The following is a 22,787-nucleotide window of genomic DNA, read 5'->3' as shown; positions in this document are numbered from 1 at the left end:
CTCCTCGGAACCAGGGTGGATGCTTGCACTGGGTCGCCGCAGTTGGTCGTTGTCGGGTAAGGATAAAGTCGGATTTTTGTGGTAAAACTGGGACAGTTAGCAGGAGCTTCACCATCGTGCGACTGCTCAGCATGGCGGCCCGGCCCGCCCCCCTCACCCCCCCAGCACATTCATTTTTATTGCGTGTATTCTGCCTATCCATGAGATAGGCTTGTCCATCCAGTGTTCTATGTCATGTGTGAGGGTTCGGATCAGTGGCAGATAATTCTGGTCATACATTTGCATATGGTACGCAGTTAGGCAGACACCCAGGTATGTGAGGGCTGTGTTAGATATTTGTAGCTTAAAGGCACTTCGCAGTTGTACCGCGTCCGGGGCCGAGAGGTAGAATAGCATGGCCATAGATTTTTGTATGTTAACTCTGTAACCCGAGAGATTGCCATAGCGGGTTAGCAGCTTGGTTAGGTGTTCCATCGATCTTATGGGATCCGAAAGGGTGAGTACGATGTCATCGGCATATGCCGCTACTTTATATTGTTTGTCTGCTATCGTGACTCCCTGCATTTGTGGGTGGGTTCTGATTGCATGGAGCAATGATTCCAATGTGAGTGCAAAGAGTAAAGGGGATAGTGGGCAGCCCTGTCACTTGCCATTTCCCAATGGGAATGGGGATGTTGGTGCCCCATTGATTATGATTTGTGCTTGAGTGTTTGTGTAGAGGGCCTGTATCGCTATATTAAATGGTTCCGGGAAACCGAAGGTCCGGAGTAGAAACATAGAAACATAGAATGTGACTACAGATAAGAACCATTCGGCCCATCTAGTCTGCCCAGTTTTCTAAATACTTTCATTAGTCCCTGGCCTTATCTTATAGTTAGGATAGCCTTATGCCTATCCTACGCATGCTTAAACTCCTTTACTGTGTTACCCTCTACCACTTAAGCTGGAAGGCTATTCCATGCATCCACTACCCTCTCAGTAAAGTAATACTTCCTGATATTATTTTTAAACCTTTGTCCCTCTAATTTAAGACTATGTCCTCTTGTTGTGGTAGTTTTTCTTCTTTTAAATATAGTCTCCTCCTTTACTGTGTTGATTCCCTTTATGTATTTAAATGTTTCTATCATATCCCCCCTGTCTCGTCTTTCCTCCTAAAATTCAATTTTCAAATTGAGGATATGATGTTATTCATGATATATTAGCATTCAAGATTTTTTAAAGGGGGCACCAGGATTTGAACCTGAGACCTCTAGATTTGGTTCCCCAAAGCATAAAGCCCACCTGATCTGGGTGGATCAGACGTGTTAGGAGAGGTGTCAGTGTTGCCGCCAGTACTTTAGCGAATATCGTCATGTCTGAGTTAATGAGGGAGATGGGCTTGTAATTAAGTACGTGTGTGTCATCCCTACCTGGTTTGGGTATGAGGATTATGTTATCTAGTGCCATGTCTGCATCAGGAATACCCCCATGTAGAAAATGGTTGCATAAGTTGGTGAGATTGGGAAAGAGTACTTTACGGAATGTTTTGTAGTATCTGACATCATAGCTGTCCGGTCCCGGGGTTTTATTAAGTGCGGCAATAGCCACGTCTACTTTGGTTTGTGTTATGGGAGTCTTAAGGCCCTCCACATCCTCCCCCGTCACTCCCGGCAAGGACAAGTTTGTCAGGAAGTCATGCACTTCCGTGACATATTGTACGTTTAGCTGAGGGGAGTTATTATATAGTTCTGTGTAAAATTCAGTAAACACTTTATTGATTTGTTGTGGTGTGGCGGCTATTTCGCCACTCGGGGTGCGTATTTTCGTGATCGTCTTGTAGCTGCCTTTGGGCCTAAGAGTTCTGGCTAATAGGGTGTCCATTTTGTTCGCCTTCTCGTAGAACAAACGTTTGGACCATGTGAGGGAGCGAGCAACTCCCTCCAGTGCTAGTTCCTTAATAGAATAACTAAGTGCATTTATTTACGTGAGTTTGGAGCATGTGGGGTTAGATTTGTGCTGTTGTTCAGCTCTACGTAGAGCTGTTTGCAGATTTGTTTACAGTTCTGTTTTATGCTTTTTCCGGTATGTGGCCTTTTTAATAAGGTGCCCACGAACCACTGCTTTATGGGCCGCCCATACTGCTGTTGGGCTTACCTCTGGTGTGTCATTTAGTGTGAAGTAATCCTTGATGATTAAGTCAGTCTTGCTGCAAATTTCTTTGTCGTCAAGAAGGGTGGTGTTCAGTTTCCACGACCAGATTGTCGAGTATTCAAGCCCACCGAGAGTGACGGAGATGTCTGCGTGGTCTGACCACGTTATGCTATTTATGTTCGTCTGTAGGACCTTGGTTATCCCGTGTCAGTTATGCAATATATTGTCTATCCTTGAGTATGTGTCATGTGGTGCAGAGTAGAATGCATAATCCTGCGTGTCCGAGTGTTGGAGCCACCACGCGTCGAGTAGTCGCGTGTGAGAGAGGAACATGGGCATAAGTTTATCTTGTGTGCCCCTGCCCTGGGATCTGGGTACCCCTCATTTCGAGCTCCTGTCTGCTGCTGGACATGGCACTGCGTTGAAGTCTCCCCCCACCACGACCACTGCCCCTCCTGCGTTGTGGGTCAAGGTGGTAAGAATGTCACAGTATTATGGGTCTGGGTCATTTGGTGCATAAAAGTTTGTTATGTGAATCTTAGTGGTGTATAAGGTGCCTGTCAGGGATACATATCTACCCTCTGGGTCAACCTGTGTGCCGGTTACCTGTAGCTTCGTAAGTCCTAGTGTACATCTTGTTTTGTAGTCTAACTGGTGCCGACTTGGGGAGGGGCGTTTCTTGTATGAGCGCTATATCTGCTTTTTAGCTTTGACTTCCCTCAGCAATAAGCTGCGCTTATTTGGGGTATTAAGGCCCTTTACGTTCATAGAGATTACTTTCAGAGCAATGGGCATGGGGTCGTGCCTAAGTTCATTGGTAGTGCTTTGTGGGTGTGGACTATGGTGTGTTGGTTACTCAAGGCCCCCAAGTGCCACGGGGACACAGCAGCAATGCATAAACCGTTCAAACAGTACATATACAAAAAAATACATAATTTAAAAGAGAAACAAAGAAAAAAAAAAAGAAAACTCTGGTCTTACACCTTGCCTGCAGTGGCGTCTCTAGGATTCATTTTTAGGGGGGGCACAGGGTGGGCCAGGGACAAAAGTAGGGGGGCACATTCAACCCCGCCCTCGCCACAGTTTGACCACGCCACGGCTGCATGTTAAGCCCCGCCTCCGACAAAATGTGTTGTTTTTGTTTTATTATAATCCCTGGTGGAGGATTCATTATTTTCCACCAGAGATTATTAAAAAAACAAACACATTTCCTTTGATACAGTGCCATAGTTGCCAACATTTGAAAAAAAATTCCAAGGACATTTTGCAGCACAGCTATCAATTACTGTCTGTGTATAATATCCCTGGACAGTCAGTGCTCTCTGTATAATACAGGGCTGTGTGTATAATAAATTGGGACAGTCAGTGCTCCCTGTATAGTGCTGCTCTCTGTATAATACAGGGTTGTGTGTATAATAAATTGGGACAGTCAGTGATCCCTGTATAGTGCTGCTCTCTGTATAATACATGGCTGTGTGTATAATATCCCAGGACAGTCAGTGCTCCCTGTATAGTGCTGCTCTTTGTATAACACAGGTCTGTTTGTGTATAATATCCCAGACAGAGAGCAGCACTATACAGTAACAATGACTATCCCGGGATATTATACACACACAGATCTGTATTATACAGATAGCTGAGCATATACCCCATGTCCCAATCTCTAGACTACTAGTACCTGCCAACAGCAGCTCCCAGACGTGTGTAACAGGGCTAAAGTGTGCGGCAGCTCACACAGATGATTCAGCTGTAAAGCGCACTCGCTGGCAGAGCCAAACTGAGAATCCAAAGCAGCCCTGGAAAAAAAATGTATGACATTTCTACAAGTCAATATGTATATATTGTACAGTAAGCACACAAGCTCACTGACATGCGCAAATAGGCTTACTGACAGACAAAACTCTCTGACTCACACACAAGCTTACTACAGACAAACTCACTTGTATAAACACAAGGCTCACTACAAAGAAGTTCAGGGACACACACAAGCTCACTAAAGACAAGCTCACTGACACACACATGCTCACTAAATAGAAGCTCACTGACACACACAAGCAGTACCATCTTAACAGCGTTAAGGGCCCCCGGGCAAAGCAGTGCACTGGGGCCCTTCCTACACAACAACAAACAGGAATAAAAATTGTAATTATTGATAGACTGCTGAGTACATACACACAGTACACTGAATACATACATACACACACACACACAGATTTCTGAATGCACACAGACTACTGAATGCACACAGGTGTTGGTGAATGCACACAGGCTGATTTATACACGTACACACAGACTGCTGAGTCCATACACACACGCAGACTGCTGAATCCATACGCACACACACACACAGACATACCGGCTGCTGAGTCCATACACACACACAGACACACACAGACTGCTGAGTCCATACACACACACAGATTGCTGAGTCCATACACACACGCACACTGCTGAATCCATACACACACACACACACATACACAGACTGCTGAGTCCATACACACACACAGACACACACACACAGACTGCTGAGTCCATACACACACACAGACACACACACACAGACTGCTGAGTCCATACACACACGCAGACTGCTTAATCCATAGACACACACACACACAGACTGCTGAGTCCATACACACATACAGACTGCTGATTCCATACACACACACAGACTGCTGAGTCCATAAACACACACACATACACAGACTACTGAGTCCATACACCCACAGACTGCTGAGTCCATACACACACACACACTGCTGAGTCCATACACACGCACAGACTGCTGAGCCCATACACACACACACACACACACAGACTGCTGAGTCCTTACACACACACAGACTGCTGAACAGGGCAGCCATCAGAAATTTTAGGGCCCTTGATACAGCTCAAGATCTGGGCCCCTGGGGCTAGCCCCGAGTCCGCCCACAAGGATGAAGTGTGAGTGTGTGTATAGTGGATGCGGTATGTGTGTCATGGATGCAGTGTGTATAGTGGATGTAGAATGCGTATAGTGGATGCGGTATGTGTGTCATGGATGCAGTGTGGATAGTGGATGCAGTATGTGTGTCATGGATGCAGTGTGTATAGTGGATGCAGATTGTACGTTTTGTGTAATGTATGTAATGTGTGTATGCATGCATTAGATGCAGAGTGTGTGTTTTTGTAGTGGATGTAGTGTGTATAGTGAATGTATTGTGTTTGTAGTGAATGTAGTGTGTTTGTAGTGAGTGCAAAGTGTGTTTAGTGAATGTAGTGTGTGTGTGTGTGTGTAGTGCCGTGCGTGTTTAGTAAATGTAGTGTGTAGTGAGTGACACGTGTGTATAGTGAATGTAGTGTGTGTGTGTGTGTGTGTAGTGCAAAGTGTGTCTAGTGAATGTAGTGTGTGTAGTGCAAAGTGTGTTTAGTGAATGTAGTGTGTGTGTAGTGCAGAATGTGTTTAGTGAATGTAGTGTTTGTAGTGAGTGCAGAGAGTGTATAGTGAATGTAGTGTATGTGTAGTGCAGAGTGTGTTTAGTGAATGTAGTGTGTGTGTGTAGTGCAAAATGTGTATAGTGAATGTAGTGTGTGTGTGTAGAGCAAAGTGTGTTTAGTGAATGTAGTGTGTGTGTGTGTGTGTGTAGTGCAGAGTGTGTTTAGTAAATGTAGTGTTTGTAGTGAGTGCAGAGTGTGTTTAGTGAATGTAGTGTATGTGTAGTGCAGAGTGTGTTAAGTGAATGTAGTGCAGAGTGTGTTCAGTGAATGTAGTGTGTGTGTGTATGTAGTGCAGAGTGTGTTTAGTGAATGTAGTATGTGTGTAGTGCAAAATGTGTATAGTGAATGTAGTGTGTGTGTGTAGAGCAAAATGTGTATAGTGAATGTAGTGTGTGTGTGTAGAGCAAAGTGTGTTTAGTGAATGTAGTGTGTGTGTGTGTGTGTGTGTAGTGCAGAGTGTGTTTAGTAAATGTAGTGTTTGTAGTGAGTGCAGAGTGTGTTTAGTGAATGTAGTGTATGTGTAGTGCAGAGTGTGTTTAGTGAATGTAGTGCAGAGTGTGTTCAGTGAATGTAGTGTGTGTGTGTATGTAGTGCAGAGTGTGTTTAGTGAATGTAGTATGTGTGTAGTGCAGAGTGTGTTTAGTGAATGTAGTGTGTGTGTGTAGAGCAGAGTGTGCTTGTAAGGATTCAGTGTGTGTGTAAAATAGGGGGAGGGGAGTATTTTTTATTTTATTTATTTGTGTATATTTCAATTTTATTCCCCCCTCCCTGGTTCTTACCGTGCCAGGGAGGGGGGGATCGCATTTCCTGTTGATCCAGTGGCATGGTGGAGGGAGCCAGTCGCGGTACATTGAAGAGGGGCCCAGCAGCACACATTGTCTTCCTTTCCAGCTCCTCTCTGACTAACTCCCACGAGACAGGCCTGCATGCTCTGCGGAGCGTTGCCATGGTAACCGGCATCAGATTCTCCCAGATTGTGTTAGTCATGACCTTTGTGAGCGGCCCTCTATCCGGGTTATGTGGGGCCCTGCTCTTCACCGGATTACCCTCCCCCATGTCACCACCGGGGCCATATCTAGAGTACCCTGTCAGGCCTAGTATGCTCGGTGTAAAAGTGTGTATGTCTTCCTGGTAGGTGCTAGTGTGGGTTGAGTGGAGCGCCCACCCTGTCTAGTGCTCTCTCCTGCGGGCCCCCTTATGGGATCACCCTCTCACAGAGTATAAGCTTAGGGTAAATATTTACTTACCCTAAGCTTGCGCAGCGACCTCGTACATTAGCGTCAGCTGTGTAGGGCTCACCACTCCGACCCCCGTCCCCCTCCCCCAGCTCTATCACCACCTCTCTTTTGTGTGTGGCCAAGCACTTATCTGAGCCATGGTGCTTCAGGAGTCCTGATAACAGTAAGACCATGCCCAGTTGTGAATTTCATATTTAAGGTCGGAATAGCCAAACTCAAAACATAGCTGTCATAGCTGAATTTTTACAGTTTCACTATTTTGATTTAGCCTTAAATTCTCACTTTGCTTTATAACCCTATGTCTGAAATGACACCAAAAACGTGTATGCCCAATTTTGGTAGTGAAGAGGTTAATGCCCACTTCATTATAAGCATTATTAACTTTATTAACTCATTTTATTAGATAATTATATTCAGTTACAATACACATTTGTATTTTGATCCATTTTATCAGCTCCACACAAAAGGTATATTTACATTCACTAGATGACGTTAACAAAATCAAATTGCATTATATTTCAGTTAGTTAAATTACAAGATAGGGCAGAGCTTGATGGTCATCATGTTGGGACAAATAACACTAGAACTTCAAAGGGGCAACTTTTAACGTGACACTCTAAGCAGCGAAACATATTTAGCTTAATGAAGCAGTTTTGCTGTATAGTTCATGTCCCTGCAGTCTACCTTGTCAATTCTCTACCATTTAGAAGTCAAATCAATTTGTTTATGCAACCTTAGCCACACCTCCCTGTCTGTGACACATACATCCACCTTGAACACTTTCTGAAAAAGAGCTAAAATGAAACATTTCCATTTGCAACGGCCACCAAGAGTATCAGAGGGGTGTATGCCGTTAGAGAAGTCCTTTTCCCTTGGAAAGAGTGGTGATGCAGTATTCTCCAGATGTCATCTCAGCCGAACAGGTAGTCGAAGGTGTAGTAGAGCTCTTACAAGAGCTAGTGATTATCTATGAAGTAGGTTCCCTACAAGCACTAGAGAAGGCTGTGTTGAGGGTTAAGCAGAACTGATTTTTAATGGGCCACACTGGCCTTTTATGCAACTTTTCCCAACAAGGGTGACACCAAGGTGGACCTTATTGGGCACAAGGACATACAGTGAACAATTAATAAACATATAGTCAGACAATGAGACACTCCCATACATTACACACAATGCCTCCCCTCTGCTTGGGATATAATTGAGTTAATTATTGTATCAACTCAATTATCTCCAAACGAAAAAATTTCAATTTTAATAAATTTTCAGATATACCCTAAGATCATATCCAAACCCCATAAAACATACATTTTCTGATAACCCCGACAACATATTTAATAATCATCCAAATCGGTTCAGGGTTTCGAAAGTTAGATAGAAGTCCCATTTCTGCCCGGCCGCACATGAGGCTCCTGCCCAGAATAGTTCAATGAATTCAGCTGGTGCAGCCGGTCTCTTTCGTGCAGAGTAAAATGTCGAACAATAGTTCACATAATCGTTTGTGCGTGTAATGGTCGTGTGCCACTTCATTCGTATGTTGTTTCTACCGAATGACACCTCCTTCGGATGCATTAACATGAATCTAAGTGGTCCTTGAAGTCTCAGCAGTGTTCGGACCATTGAGTGTCCGGAAATAGTTCCAGACACTCCACGACCAAACCCCGCTGGATGCATTTGACAAAATTAGATGGCCGCCGCCACGTGTTTGTGCATACGAATCGACGGCCACCCAGTGAACCACTTAGAACATTGGTGTTGCGGTTTGGCATAGTGTCAAATAAGTCAATTGATGGCACACGACTGTCTTGGGTGGTCGAAACGTTCGGTAAACTGCTCGGTATACAAACAAATTGGGTACAGTTTGTTTGTTTGAATTCGTATGCCAGTATTGTATTGTAACCAGAAGTTCAGAATAATAGCAAAATTATAGATCCAACGAACAGGGCATCTGTTACATGGCTCCCCTTATGTGGAACACTCTGGCAGAACCGGCTTGATCCTTTTCGGGTCAGTTTGGGGATGTCCAGACTGCTGCTACGGAATGAGTTTGGTTTGCCGGGACAATCCATCGGCGTTGCCGTTCTGTTTGCCGGGCCGTTGGGTCTTAGTGCGGGGTGAGGGGTGTGGGCCAGTTGGTGACTGCCTCAATTTTTGCAGGCTCTGGTCGCTGCTTCCAACCCCTACCCGGTGTCCCAAGTACTGGACTTCGGCCATGTCCAGATGGCATTTATCTGGTTTCAGGGTCAGGCCAGCAGCCTGAATCTGATCCAGTACGGCCCCTACATGCAAGTGTTCGCCCCATGACTGGCTATAGGTCGCTATGTCATCCAGGTACGCTATGTCATCCAGGTGTCATCAAGGTACGCACAAGCAAATTCCTGGAAGCCATCAAGGAGTCTATCCACCAAGCGTTGAAACGTGGCTAGGGCATTTTTCATCCCGAATGGCATAACCTTAAGTTGGTATAGGCCAAACGGGGTGACAATCGCCAACAGGGGAATCTGCCAATAGTCCTTGCAAAGATCGATGGTGTCATATAACGTCCCATGGCGATACGATCTAGGAGTTCATCTACCCGGAGCATCGGGTAGGCATTGGTCACTGTCCGGTCATTGACCCCTTAAGGACACATGACGGAAATAGTCCGTCATGATTCCTTTTTATTCCAGAAGTTGTGTCCTTAAGGTGGTACAGGAGCACGGAACTCGGGGCGAGGAACAGGAGCAGGGGCTCGAGATTCCGTGCGGTCTCTGGCAACTGAGCAGTGTCATTCAAGGTGAGGGGTCGCCGGTCTCGGACCCACTCTTGTAGTCCAGGTTGTAGGTCACGTAAGAAGTGTTCCATCAAAAACAATTGGAGCACTTCCTCCCCGGTGCTGGCTTGGCATCCTTTAATCCAATAGGAAGCAATGCGATGTAGACGGCATGCTGATTCCATGTGTGAATCCTCCACCTTTTTCTTGGATTCCCGAAAGAGGCAGCGATATGCCTCTGGGGTGAGGAGGGCTTCCTTGACCAAGTGGTACTGATGGACATCTTCGTTAGGGATGGCTCAGAAGGCTTCAGATGCTTTCCCAGATAATTTCCCGGACAAAATGTTGACCCATTGCTCTGTGGGTACCTGATGCAAGGCACACTGTCTCTAAAAATCAGCTAGGTACCTGTCAATTTCCTCATCATTCTCTACAAAGGCCTTAAAAGCTGCAAATGGGACCTTTCTCTGATCTGCTACCGGGGTAGGTGTAGGAACCACTGGTATGACAGGTTGCTGTGCCCTTATCAGTTGTAGTTGGTATTCCCTCCTTTCCCGAGCTTCAGTCTCCAATGTGCGGAACATTTGGTCGATCCGTTTGTCTGCCGGGTTCGGCCCATACATCGCCAACACTGCCCGAAAGTTTCATCTTCCTCTACGTTCGGGACATTTAGTTCGGCCATTTCTGTTGAACGATCCAGTTTGTCTAACTCCAGCAGATCAGCGGTTACTTGCAATCCGTCCCCGACTCTCCAGCAGGTCTTTTAAAGTTTGTTGTTTAAATTCGAATGCCGGTTTAGGTGAAGAGTACTGTATCCAAAAGTTCAGAATAATAACAAAATTATAGATCCAACGAACAGGGCATCTGTTACACCATTTATTGCACAGTGTGTTTAGTTTAGAATTTCTTATCTCCCGCTCTGTTAATAGCCTGATGGAGCTGGCTATTTAACCAAGCTTGAGATAAGAATTAAGTGTGCTGTAAGACTTGCCTGAACATGAGACCATTTTTTCACGTTGGCTCTGTGAGACACAGCCAGGAGTGGTGTGGAGACTGCAGGGGCATTATCTATACACAAAAACATTTGAGTAGGCTAAAGTTGTTTTGGTGCTTAGAGTATACTTTTAATTGAAGATTTCCAATATTACACCTTGATGCTATCCAGGGCCGGCCCAAGACATTATGCTGCCTGTGTCCAAAGATGAAATGCTGCCACTTCGCATTGCACCAAAAGCACGCCAACATCCATTATGTTATGCAGTGTGTGCAGTGAAAGCAATGTCTGTTTGTGTAGTGGATGCAGTGTGTATATCATATTCAGTGTGTAGTGAATGCAGTGTGTGTGTTTAGTGGATGCAGTGTCTATGTGTCATGGATGCTGTGTCTGTGTTTTGTGGATGCTGTGTCTGTGTGTCGTGGATGCTGCGTCTGTTATTGTGTCATGAGTGTAGTGTGTATTGTATGCAGTGTGTAAAGCAAAGATAGAGGCTACAGTGTTGGACCGACCAACACTGATGCCTAACGGAAGGTTACGGAGATACCTAAGGGCATAAACCCTGGGCATATATATGAAGAAAGAGCAAATGAAGTGGAGTGGGAAATCCGCTCACTTGAAGTGGGTGGAACCCACTCCACTCAAAATTACCTCCTAGAGTTAAAAATTCATCATAGTGGTATAAACCTTTATTAAGCTGAATATATAAATAATAAATACAAAATATGTGCAAACCCAATGTATGTGAAAAAGATATAGAAAAGGTTACCTGGGTAAGTTTGTCCTGGATACCTGGGTTGTGTACCTAGAGAACCATACGTAAACTCTAAAGAGTGACCTGAACAACCATTATACTGGTACTTTAGAGGTATACACATATTCACCAATCCTTTAAAGGATATCTACTGAGTTTACATATGGTCCTCTAGGTACACAACCCAGGTATTCAGGACAAACTTACCCAGGATTTTAAAGGTGTATTACAACATTTTCTATATCTTTTTCATATACGTTGGGTTTTCACATATTTTGCATTTGTTATTTATATATTCGGCTTAATAAAGGTTTATAAAACTATGATGAATTTTTAACTCTAGGAGGTAATTTTGAGTGGAGTGGGTTCCACCCACTTCAAGTGAGCAGATTTCCCACTCCACATCATTTGTTCTTCCTACATATTGTATGCAGTGTGTATATTGAATATACTGTCAGTGTGTGTATACTGGAGGCTGTGCGTAGTGCAAGCATGCCAAACTCACGGCCCGTGGACGCATGCAGCCCACAATGAATATATTAGCGGCCCAGCGAGCCACAAGTTTGACATGTTAAGGCAGAGTAGGCACCTGCTCTCCTCACATTGCAGGTGCCTTCTCTGCTAAAAATTATCCGGCCGAGTGAAGAGGAAGGAGGATGCAGCGAGGGAGCTCAGTCTTCCTGCTCCTCACTGCTCCTTTGCGCGCCCTTCACAGGGTTTCAAGGAGTAGCTGGAGGATCCGCTTTGGCACAGGGTGCGGATGGAGCCCTTGGGGGTATACCAGAGGCTGGACTCCGAAGTCACATACTGGCAGCTGCAATGTGAGAGGAGTCTGCATGTTTTTTAAACAGGGGCCGGGGTATAGTAGAGGGGGGTGCTGGGATTTAGTAGAAGGGGGGACTGGGATTTAGTATAGAGGGGGGGACTGGGGTCTAATAGAGGACGGTGCTGGGATTTAGATAAGGGGGATGCCTTTTTTTTTTTTACTGTACTTTTCCAAATAAACCTACGTTTCTATGAAAAAAAAATGTTTGCGACCCACATAAACTTAAACCTTGTTAATTTGGGCCGTGATAGCCTTTGAGTTTGACATGCTTAGTGTAGTGGATGTAGGGTGTGTGTGGTGGATGCAGTGTGTCTAGTGGGTGCAGTGTCTTTGTAGTGTATGAAGTGTGTGAGTAGAGTCGGATAAATGCTGGTGGGGGTGAGCTGTTTAAATTAAATTGGGATGATCCCCCCTTTCCTGCCTCTTACTTGTGGGCCTGAATGGCGGGAGAGTGTTTAGGAAGGTGACAGTATAGGGTGGAAGTATACTATAGGGGCAATAGTGTGTAGGAAGGGGACAGTATGGGGGGAAGTGTGTATGAAGGCTGTGGGGGGGTCAGGGTGTGAGAGTGACAGTGGTGGGAGGCAGTATGTGAGAGTGACAATGACAGTAGTGAAAGATGGAAGAAAGTGCGATCCTGTCACTTCTTCCCAGCTGACTTACTCTGAGCTGCGCGGGAGGGAGGGGGGCATCGACCCGCGATATGGCCGGACCGGGACAGGAAGCAGTATGCCTGTGTATGTGTAAGTGTCTGAATCTGTATGTATGTGTGAGTATCTGAATCTGTATGTATGTATGTGTGAGTGTCTGAATCTGTATGTCTGTGTGAATGCCTGAATCTGTATGTCTGTGACAGTGTCTGAATCTATATGTATGTGTGTGTCTGAATCTGTATGTATGTATGTGTCTGAATCTGTATGTATGTGTGGGTGTCTGAATACAGGTAGTTCCCGACTTTACGAACTAATTGGTTCCAAAGCCTAGTTCATAAAGTGAGAACTGATTTCCCATAGATGTAATAAACACGGATTTCGTTCCTGACCGACACATTTTACCATTGAAAACCTAAATTATTAAGTACAAATACAAAATGAAAGCATAGCAAACACATGTATGTTGTAGGAATTTTAAAGGCATGCATACCATATTGAAATCTTCTTTAAATTATCATCAATCCTCATACAATTTAATAAAGAGACATGCTGAACTTGTTGAATGGGGGCACATCTCTTAAACCCTCATACTTATTCATTTTCTTCATTATCAGTTGCCCCCTCTCCTTTGTCACTTTTCTTTTACTCCTTTTATTTTTTACAGCTCTCAAACTCTCCTCCTTCTCCTCTCTTACTTTCAAGCTTGCATCTTTTTTTAAGAACTTTTCTGTTACTCTTTTTATTTTTACAGCTCTCAAACTTTCTTCCTTCTCCCCCTTTTCCGGCTTTTCAGCCCTCCTCCTGCTCCTTACTATTGCTGCCTGCCAAAACATGGCACAAGGCAAACACACATACACACAGAGGAGCTATGTCAGACACACAGAGACAATTCAAGTCAAATCTCTACTCAATAGCACACAGTGCAATAATATTACAGGATATTACAGGATATCTAAACCTGTATTTTAGACTTCCCTTTATCTTCAGGAACAGTGTTCCTGATCCTCATCTCTCTTCTTGTCTACTCCTGAACACAAATTCTTCTTCTTCTCTTCTTGTTTGTGCTCCAAAGCACTCTCCTCGGGAGTTCATAAAGCCTGTTTTTAAGTATGTATGTGTGAGTGTCTGAATCTGTATGTCTGTGTGAGTGTCTGAATCTGTATGTCTGTGTGACTGTGTGAATCTGTATGTATATATGTATGTGTGTGAGAGTGTCTGAATCTGTATGTCTGTGAGAGTGTCTGTATCTTTATGTATGTGTGAGTGTCTGAATCTGTATGTATGAGTGAGTTTCTGAATCTGTATGTATGTCTGTGTGAGTGTCTGAATCTGTGTGGGTGTTTGAATCTGTATGTATGTATGTATGTATCTATGTATGTATGTATGTGTGTGTGAGTGTCTGAATGTCTGTGACCCTTCCACATGGTCACACAGCCACTGCCCCCCTCCCCACTGTCATCATCCCACACTGCCACTGCTGCCTCCCCTCTGTCTCCCTCCCACACAGCCACTGATCCCCTCCCCACTGTCATCCTCCCACACTGCCACTGCTGCCTCCCCTCTGTCTCCCTCTCACACAGCCACTGCCCCCTCCCCTCTGTTTCCCTCCCACACTGCCACTGCCCCCTTCCCACTGTCACTCTACCACACTGCCATTGCCCCCCTTCCCACTGTCTCCCTCCCACACTGGCTACATTGCCATTGTCCCCCTCCCCACCATCACTCTCCCACACTGGCCACACTGCCATTGCCCAAATCCCCACTGTCATCCTTCCACACTGCCACTGCCCTCCTCCCCACTGTCACTCGCCAACACTGCAATTGCCCCCCTCCCACTGTCATCCTTCCACACTGCCACTGCCCCCCTCCCCACTGTCACTCACCAACACTGCCACTGCCCCCCTCGCACTGCTCCCACTGCCACTGTCCCCCTCTCCCTGTCATCCTCCCACACTGCCACTGCCCCTCACCACTTCCACTGACCCCCCTCCCCACTGTCATCCTCCCCACTGCCTCGGCCCCCCTCCCCAAGGTCATCCTCCCACACTGCCACTGCCCCCTCCCACACTGCTATTGCCCCCCTCCCTAATGTCACTCTCCCACACTGCCATTTCCCCCTCCCCACTCTAATCCTCTCAACTGCCACTGCCCCCTCTCCAAAGTCTCCCTCCCACTGTCATTCTCCCACACTACCCCTGCCCCCTCTCCACACTTTCATCCTCCCACACATCCACTGCCTCCCCACCCACTGTCACTCTCCCACACTGCCACTGCCCCCTCTCCACAGTCTCCCTCCCCATTTTCATCCTCCCACACTGCCACTGCCCCCTCTCCACAGTCTCCCTCCACACTTTCATCCTCCCACACTGCCACTGCTCCCTCTCCACAGTCTCCCTCCCCACTTTCATCCTCCCAGACTGCCACTGCCCCCTCTCCACAGTCTTTATCCCCACTTTCATTCTCCCACACTTCCACTGCCTCCCCACCCACTGTCACTCTCCCACACTGCCACTGAACAAAAGGCAGAAAAAATGGGAAATTGGGCAGAGAAAAACATATACAATTTGAAATAATAGAAACTATATTAATTACAAACATTTTGCTAATATGGGGGTACAATTTATGGAAATGGTCTGCCAAGGGGTACTCAAGTCAAAAAAGGTTGGGAACCACTAATCAATATGTATGATTACTATTCAAATATCCTAAATGCAGTTGATATTATTCAGCAGATGCTTTAGATCAGGGGTGTCCAAACTTTTTTTTAAAATAGGGGCAGAGTTGATGAAGTGAACTTGCGTGAGGGCCAACCATTTTGCCTGACATTCTTTGAACCATTAAAATTTAATGCAAATTAACTATTTTATGCAAAGTTTAGTGCAAATGGCATACTTTTCATCTCATCTGTCTGAGATCTCTTTATTTTGTCTCTTTATTCCGTCTCCAGGGCCGTCTTTAACGCGGGGCAAATGGGGCAGCTGCCCCGGGTCCAATTGCTCCAGGGGGCCCCAGAGCAGCTGCCCAGTGCAGCCGGGCAGTGCGGCTGCACAGAGCCGCACACTAAGGATCCCCCAGGGTGGCCCTGCCACCGGAGATCAGAGCCACGTGGGAGGTGGAAGGCAGGGAGGAGGGGAGTTCTAGAAAATAACCCCAGGCAAACTACCCTCCAGAAAAAGGTAAGAACCTGGAGGGTGGCTAAATGTATGTCAGTATGTCTGTGTGTGTTTGTGTGTGTGTGTGTGTGTGTGTCAGTATGTCTGTGTGTGTGTATGTCAGTGTGTGTGTGTATGTCAGTATGTGTATGTGTGTGTCTGTATGTCAGTATGTCTGTGTGTGTATATGTCAGTATGTCTGTGTGTGTGTGTGTGTATGCATGTGTGTGTGTGTGTGAGTATGTCTGTGTGTGTATGTCAGTATGTCTGTGTGTGTGTGTGTGTGTGTGTATGTGTGTGTATGTCAGTATGTCTTTGTGTGTGTTTGTGTCAGTATGTCTGTGTGTATTTCAGTATGTCTGTGTGTGTGTATGTCAGTATGTCTGTGTGTGCAAAAACCAAAGAAAGAGTTACCTGTGCTCTCTTCTAAATACCTATGTATATTTATTTAAACAAATGGAGGTCATTTAGTTACTCCAATGGCCACTGGAGGGAATGCCCACCTGCCAACGCCAAGGCAGACCCCTCCAGGTGGGTCCTACACTGACCTTTAACCTTGCTTCCTTGAGCCTCTGGCAAAGATATCTCTAATGAGACAGAGAGGGGTATTTTTTTATATACACCCCTATATACTTATTAACCCTTAACAGGGAACACATGGGATGGGCGGCAGCATCATAACAAAGCTGTGTGATACAAAAAGTGAATACAAATACAAAAAGACAAGTCCTGCGCTCACTCCCATCACTCCTGGGCGGCAGCAATGACCACAGTACACATCAGCCCAACACATACAGTAAAAACCAAAGAAAAAGTTACTTGCGCTCTCTCCCAAATCCCTATGTATATTTATTTAAACAAATGGAGGTCATTTAGTTACTCCAATGGCCACTGGAGGACATTTCCCACATACGTTTGCCACAGACTTCTGGAGGTGTGTAGAAGCCGGCCTCCTGCCCACCGACTATGGTCCAGGTCTGGGACACCATTTGGGAGTTATTCTGCCCAGCCTCCATTAACAGCTTTCCCTGGGTGCCCCTGGTTCGGCACTTTCCCTTCGTGCAAATGGGACTGAACGCTGGCTCTATGGCGGCCGTTCACATGAACCAAACCCACAAATAGTCCCCGCGACCACTATGGAACTAATTTCGGCATGAGGACTTCATGGGTTCCCGGTCACCTCAGCGGGATTTAGACGTGAATATTTTGGAACTGTTTTCAGCATGAGGTGACTGTGCGGCTCCGAGACAACTTGGTTCGTGTTTTTTTTTCTTTTTTTTGACAATCCTTAATGGATTTTCCAAGAAAGAAACAAGGGTCAGTCAGAATCAAAACAATAAGTCAGGTTAAGGTACTGTGTTAGAACATGGATCTGTGAAGATAACATTACATTCCTATCAGTTGGTTCATACAAGTTAACCAGCCTAAGGTTAACCTAGCGTCCACAACTGTGTAGGATTCGTGCGCCACCTGTTCTGTCCCACAAGCAGTTGTGGAATTCTTGGTCGCGCCCTCACCCTCTCCTTGTAGTTGTGGCGGTCTTTGGTAAATAAGCTTATGCTGGTATGCTTCCCTAGCCTCTAATTTTGCCTTAACGGGTTGTCATTTCGGTTAGTGCTGCTACCTGATGTGCTATATTTGTGGTTGCAGAGTTCACCTGTTTTAAGGCTAGGTTACGACCTTTCTATAGCGTTTCCGTCGTTAGGCCTGTTTTTTATCATAAATAAACCGGTCTATCCGAAGGTCTTGTCAGTAGCACTATGGTTTGGGTTTTTTCGGTCTTAAGTGTGGCCTCTATGCACCAGCCTGTGTTTCTAACAGGTGGGTTGAAGCTTCGGGGGGCTACTTGTGTGTCTCTATCTTCCGTTTTGTCTGTCTACCTACAGTGGAGGCGTTAGTCAGGAGTTGCTGTTCTTGCTTTGGATTTCTTCTATGTTCAGGAATCGGTGGTATATGCTCCGTGTTCTTATCTGGGTGCTACCAACTGTTTTATGCTATCCGTCCTAGCGGGTGTCGTGGCTTGTTGGTGGCGAGGGCCTATCCCGATGGATAGAATGGCTCTCTATTGTCCGTACTGGTCGTTGGGGAGTCAGTCCGATGTCCGTATGTGAGGCAAGTGTTGGGTATTTTCTGATTGTGTAATGAGGGGTTGGGGGGAAGTAGAGTGTGTGTTATTGGGCTCCATGTGTCCCAGCTATGTTGTCTCTGGGGGCGCTATCCTGTTGGCTATGTATGTTACCCATGGATACCAATTTAATGCACACTGCTCCGGTCCCCCCTGTAGGTTGGCCGTCAGGGTTTCCATTGAGTGTATGTCCTCCACTTTTGTCACCCATTGCCAGAGAGTGGGCGCTCCAGGCTGTTTCCACTTCATAGGGATGAGGGACTTGACTGCATTGAGTAGCGGTAGTGCCAGGGATTTCTTATATACTTTCAGTGGGCTGCGGGTGTGGTGTATGAGCATTGTTAAGGGTTTTAGAGGACTCTCAGAGCCTGTGATTTTGTGGATTTCCCCTCTGATATGCTCCCAGTATGGGGCGATTATAGGGCATGCCCACCATATGTGGATGTGTGTGCCGGGGTGTGCACCGCATCTCCAGCATACATCCGATGTGTGCACGTGCATGCGGTGTAGTATGTCAGGTGTTCTGTACCAGCGTGTTAGTATTTTGTAGTTCAGTTCTTGGAATTTCGAGCTGATGGAGCTTTTATGTGTGAGGGTGAAGATCTTGTCCCATTCCTGAGCAGTGAGGGATTCTCCAGCGTCTCTCTCCCAGTGGTCCTTAAACCTAAGCACCACGTCTCCGCTGGTCTGGTTAATGAGCAAGGTGTAGAGGGTCGAGATTCCTCTGGGGATATGGGTTCGGTGTATGGTTTCAAAGTTGCTAAGGGGTCTGTGTAGGTGCCCTCGTCCCGGCAGGGCTAGGTAGTATGTTTTTATTTGGTGGTATCGGAACTGGTCAAGGGGTGTTGGTGTCCTGTCTGTGCATAGTTCTCCGAGTGTTTTGAGGCTGTTGGCGCCATACCACTGATGTAGGTACATCCAGTCAGTCGGTTGGAATCCGGCTAAGTCGCTGTGGGATAGGGTATCTGCCAAGTCCGGATTGCGTGTGATGGGGATTAGGGAGTTAGGTGAGGTGGTGAGTCTCAGTTGGTATCGTGTTGCTGTCCATACCCTTAAGGTTGCATCAATCAGGGGATTTTTGGTGTGTAAGTCCGCGTATGTAGCAGTGTGTAACCACAGTTTGGGGGTTATGTTCCCGCCCGTCTGATCTAGTTCCATTGTTACCCATTGATTTGTGGGGTGCTGTGCATGCCGGTCTGTTAGTCTGTGTAGATGTGCGGCACGGTAGTACGTCTCGATGGAGGGCAGGCCTGCTCCTCCCATCCGTTTTGGTAGTTCCAGTATAGTTCTCTTCGTGCGTGTTGGGCACGTATTCCAGACAAATCTGTGGATGGCGGTCGTTATAGAGCTGAAGAAGGCCTTGGGTACCGCGATCGTCACTGTCTGGAATAGATAAAGTATCCTGGGCAGCACGTTCATTTTGACTGCATTAATGCGTCCAAACCAGGAAATATATTGTGGGGTCCATTTTTTCAGGTCTGCCTGTAACGCTTGTAGCATTGGGTGATAGTTTAGGTAGTATAGTTGGGACATGTCTTTGGGTAACCAGATCCCCAAATATTTCAGTTTAGTGGTACACCACTTGAATCAGTATTGGGTGTAGAGGTGCGGTGAGGGGTCATTTGGGAAAGGTAGGTGGAGGGCCTCCGACTTATCAGTGTTTAAGGTTAGAAATCATACCAAATGTCTGGAAGGATGCAAGGAGGTTGGGTAGTGAGAGCAGCGGCTGTGTGAGAAAGAACATGTCATCCACGTATGCGGCTACTCTATACTCTCTACGTCCGACGAAGAATTCCGTGATTCCCCCGTTCCGTCTGACCACCCCCAGGAATGGTTCCAGGGAGAGGGCAAACAGGAGGGGGGACAGCGGGCATCCCTGGAGGGTTCAGTTCCGGATAGGGAAGGGGGCGGACAATGCCCTGTTGACCCGTATCCGTGCTGTTGGGTTCGTGTATAGGGAAAGCACCCAGGATAACATGTGTGGGCTGAATCCCATGTGTGTAAGTGTGTTCTCTAGGTATACCCAGTCCACTCGGTCGAAGGCCTTTTCGGCGTCCATCGAGAGTAGAAGGAGCTCCCAACAGCACGTCCGGGCTACGTGCAAGATGTTTGATGGTGTTGTCCCTACCTTCTCTGTCTGGGATAAACCCGACCTGGTCTGAGTGGACAAGGTGGGGTAGGTGTTTCGCGATTCTCAGGGCTAGTGTTTTGGCAAATAGCGTTAGGTCCACGTTAAGCAGGGATATGGGGCGGTAACTGGCGCAGTTCGCCGGGTCTTTGACTTCCTTAGGTATCACCGTAACTATGGCCACGAATGTGTCGGTGGGAAAATGGCCCCCTTCCTGTATTGCGTTAAGACCTCGTAGGAGGTTTGGTAATAGGATGTCTCGAAATGTATGCAGATATGTCAGTGGGAGACCATCAGGGCCTGGTGCTCTGTGGATTTTGGAGAGTTTTAGTGCCGGAGTCAATTCCTCCACCGTGAGGGGCTGCTCTAGGTCCTCCCTCATTTCGGAGGTTAGTTTTCTTTCTACGTTTTGGTCTAGGTATTCTGAGATTAGATTACGGTGTTGGGTTTGGGCGGCGTCTGTCTTGGGCTGGGGAATGTTGTATAGGTCGGTGTAATATTCCACAAAAGCGCGCTCAATACCGTCGGGCAGTCGTGTTTCAGCCTTGTCTTTTGGTTTTATTTTGTGTATGTGGCTAGCCCCTAGTCTGTTTCGGAGCTGGTGGGCTAAAAGCCTGCCGCTTTCGTTCAAATGTTCGAAGAAGTGCCGAGCGGATTTTCTAAGGGTGCGTAGGAGGCCTTTGGCTAGGATGTAACGTCTCTGCCACCTAAGCTTTGTCAGCTGGAGGAACTTGTCCTCTTCCTGATTTTGCTTGTGTGCCTGCTCCAGTGTTGTTATTTGTGTGTTTAACGTGGCTAGTTGTTGTGTGCGTTCCTTTTTTCGCCGCGTACATATCTTAATATATCTTAATATTAATATAGTGTCCTCTAATTACACATTTATGTGCCTCCCAAATGGTCAGGGGTGGGGTTTCTGGGGTGTTGTTAGTGTCAAAGTATTGTGTCAGTGTTTGCCTGGCTGGCTCCATGTCTTCTAGGTTGAGTAATAGGTTCTCATTCAGCTTCCACTGCCGTTCTGCGGGTTTGTGTAGAGGGGACTGGATTTGTACTGTGATTGGAGTGTGGTCTGAGTCTGCAATTAGTCCTATATTTGTACGTTGGAGTAGGGGTAGGGCTTCTTGTGCTATTAGGATGTAGTCAATTCGGCCGTAGCGCTGATGCACAGCCGAATAGTAGGTGCAATCCCTACCCTCCGGGTTCGCCACCCTCCAGCAGTCAGCCAAGCCACTCTGAGCCAGGGCCCTCCCGTTGAGCGTATGCAATGACCTGGTATAGAGCGTTCCCCTCTGGAACTATCTAATTCAGTGTCTAGGGGTGTGTTTAGCTCTCCAGCTACTATCAGAAGACCGTCTCTGAATTTGTTTAGTAGAGCCAGTGTTGTAGTCAGGAAAACGTGTTGGTTTCTGTTAGGGGAGTACAAGCAAGCGAACGTGTAGGTATGCTGTGCGATGGTTCCCTTAACGAATAGGTATCTACCCCTGGGGTCTGATTTCTGCTCCATGCAGACATTTGGGCCATTATTGGAGAATAGGATAGCTACTCCGGACTTCTTTTCGTTTGGGTGGTTTGCATAAAGCCCCATGGGAAGCGTCCGTTTTTCACAGTGGGAGCATCTGTGCCCTTCAGGTGGGTTTCCTGTAGAGACGCCACCAAGACACACTCCGTCCAGAGGGTGCGGAATATTTGAGATTGCCTCACGGGGATGTTTAGGCCTCTCACGTTATTGGACCACAGAGTCAGTGGTGCCGGCTCATATTTGGAGGCCATCCCTATCAATGGTCTGTGAGGGAAGAGGGTGTAGGGGAGTGCCTCAGGGTTTGGGGTGTGGGGGGTAGGTCTGACCGATGTCCGGGGAAGGGAAGACTGTCCGGGAAAAGGGCAACTGAGACTCGTCTCGGGTTCTGTCACCCTCTGGTGGCCTCCGAGTGTATGTACAGCATGAGTCAGTTACGTGGGGTAGGTGATCTTTCCGGTCTAGGTCGTACGGTAAATTTAGTCGTACCTTTCCCTTGGCACCCAGCCCACCTATCATAGCTTCTCATTGATCTATTTATTGTCGTGACCACCCCGGGGATCCTACCCACCATCAATGTAGCTCTGTGGCCCACGTGTGATTTGTCTGTTGCGGGTACGTGTCCTCCCTCCTACATCTACGTGCAAGCATACATCTGTAACAATAACATTGAAAAACTTTGCAAACATTATAAACCAGGCAGCGTTCATAAACAAGGCCCTCTCCTCACTCCCCCATGGTATCTTTTTCTACCCCTTTTTGGCTGGCTTCGGTTGAAGCGTTAGTTAATATTTAGGGCTTGGAACGACTTTATCAGTAGTTCCCTTCGGGCTTGTTTATTAAGTTCGAGCCCCCGGCCAGGAATTACATCCCGGGTACGGCAGTGTTCCCCGGTCCCCCCCTCTTACCCCACCCTCCCAAAAGAATCCGTGGCTAGTGTTTCTTGGACTGTTTCTCCCCTAACTTGATTTCACATGGCAATCCCTCTCCCATGCCCCATGGGTGTGTGCCCCCGTGGATTTACCCCCGGTGATCGTGGTTTGGT

Source organism: Pelobates fuscus, chromosome 1 (assembly GCF_036172605.1).
Source record: "Pelobates fuscus isolate aPelFus1 chromosome 1, aPelFus1.pri, whole genome shotgun sequence".
NCBI classification, from domain to species: Eukaryota; Metazoa; Chordata; class Amphibia; order Anura; family Pelobatidae; genus Pelobates; species Pelobates fuscus.
Note: the sequence above shows the minus strand (reverse complement) of the source record.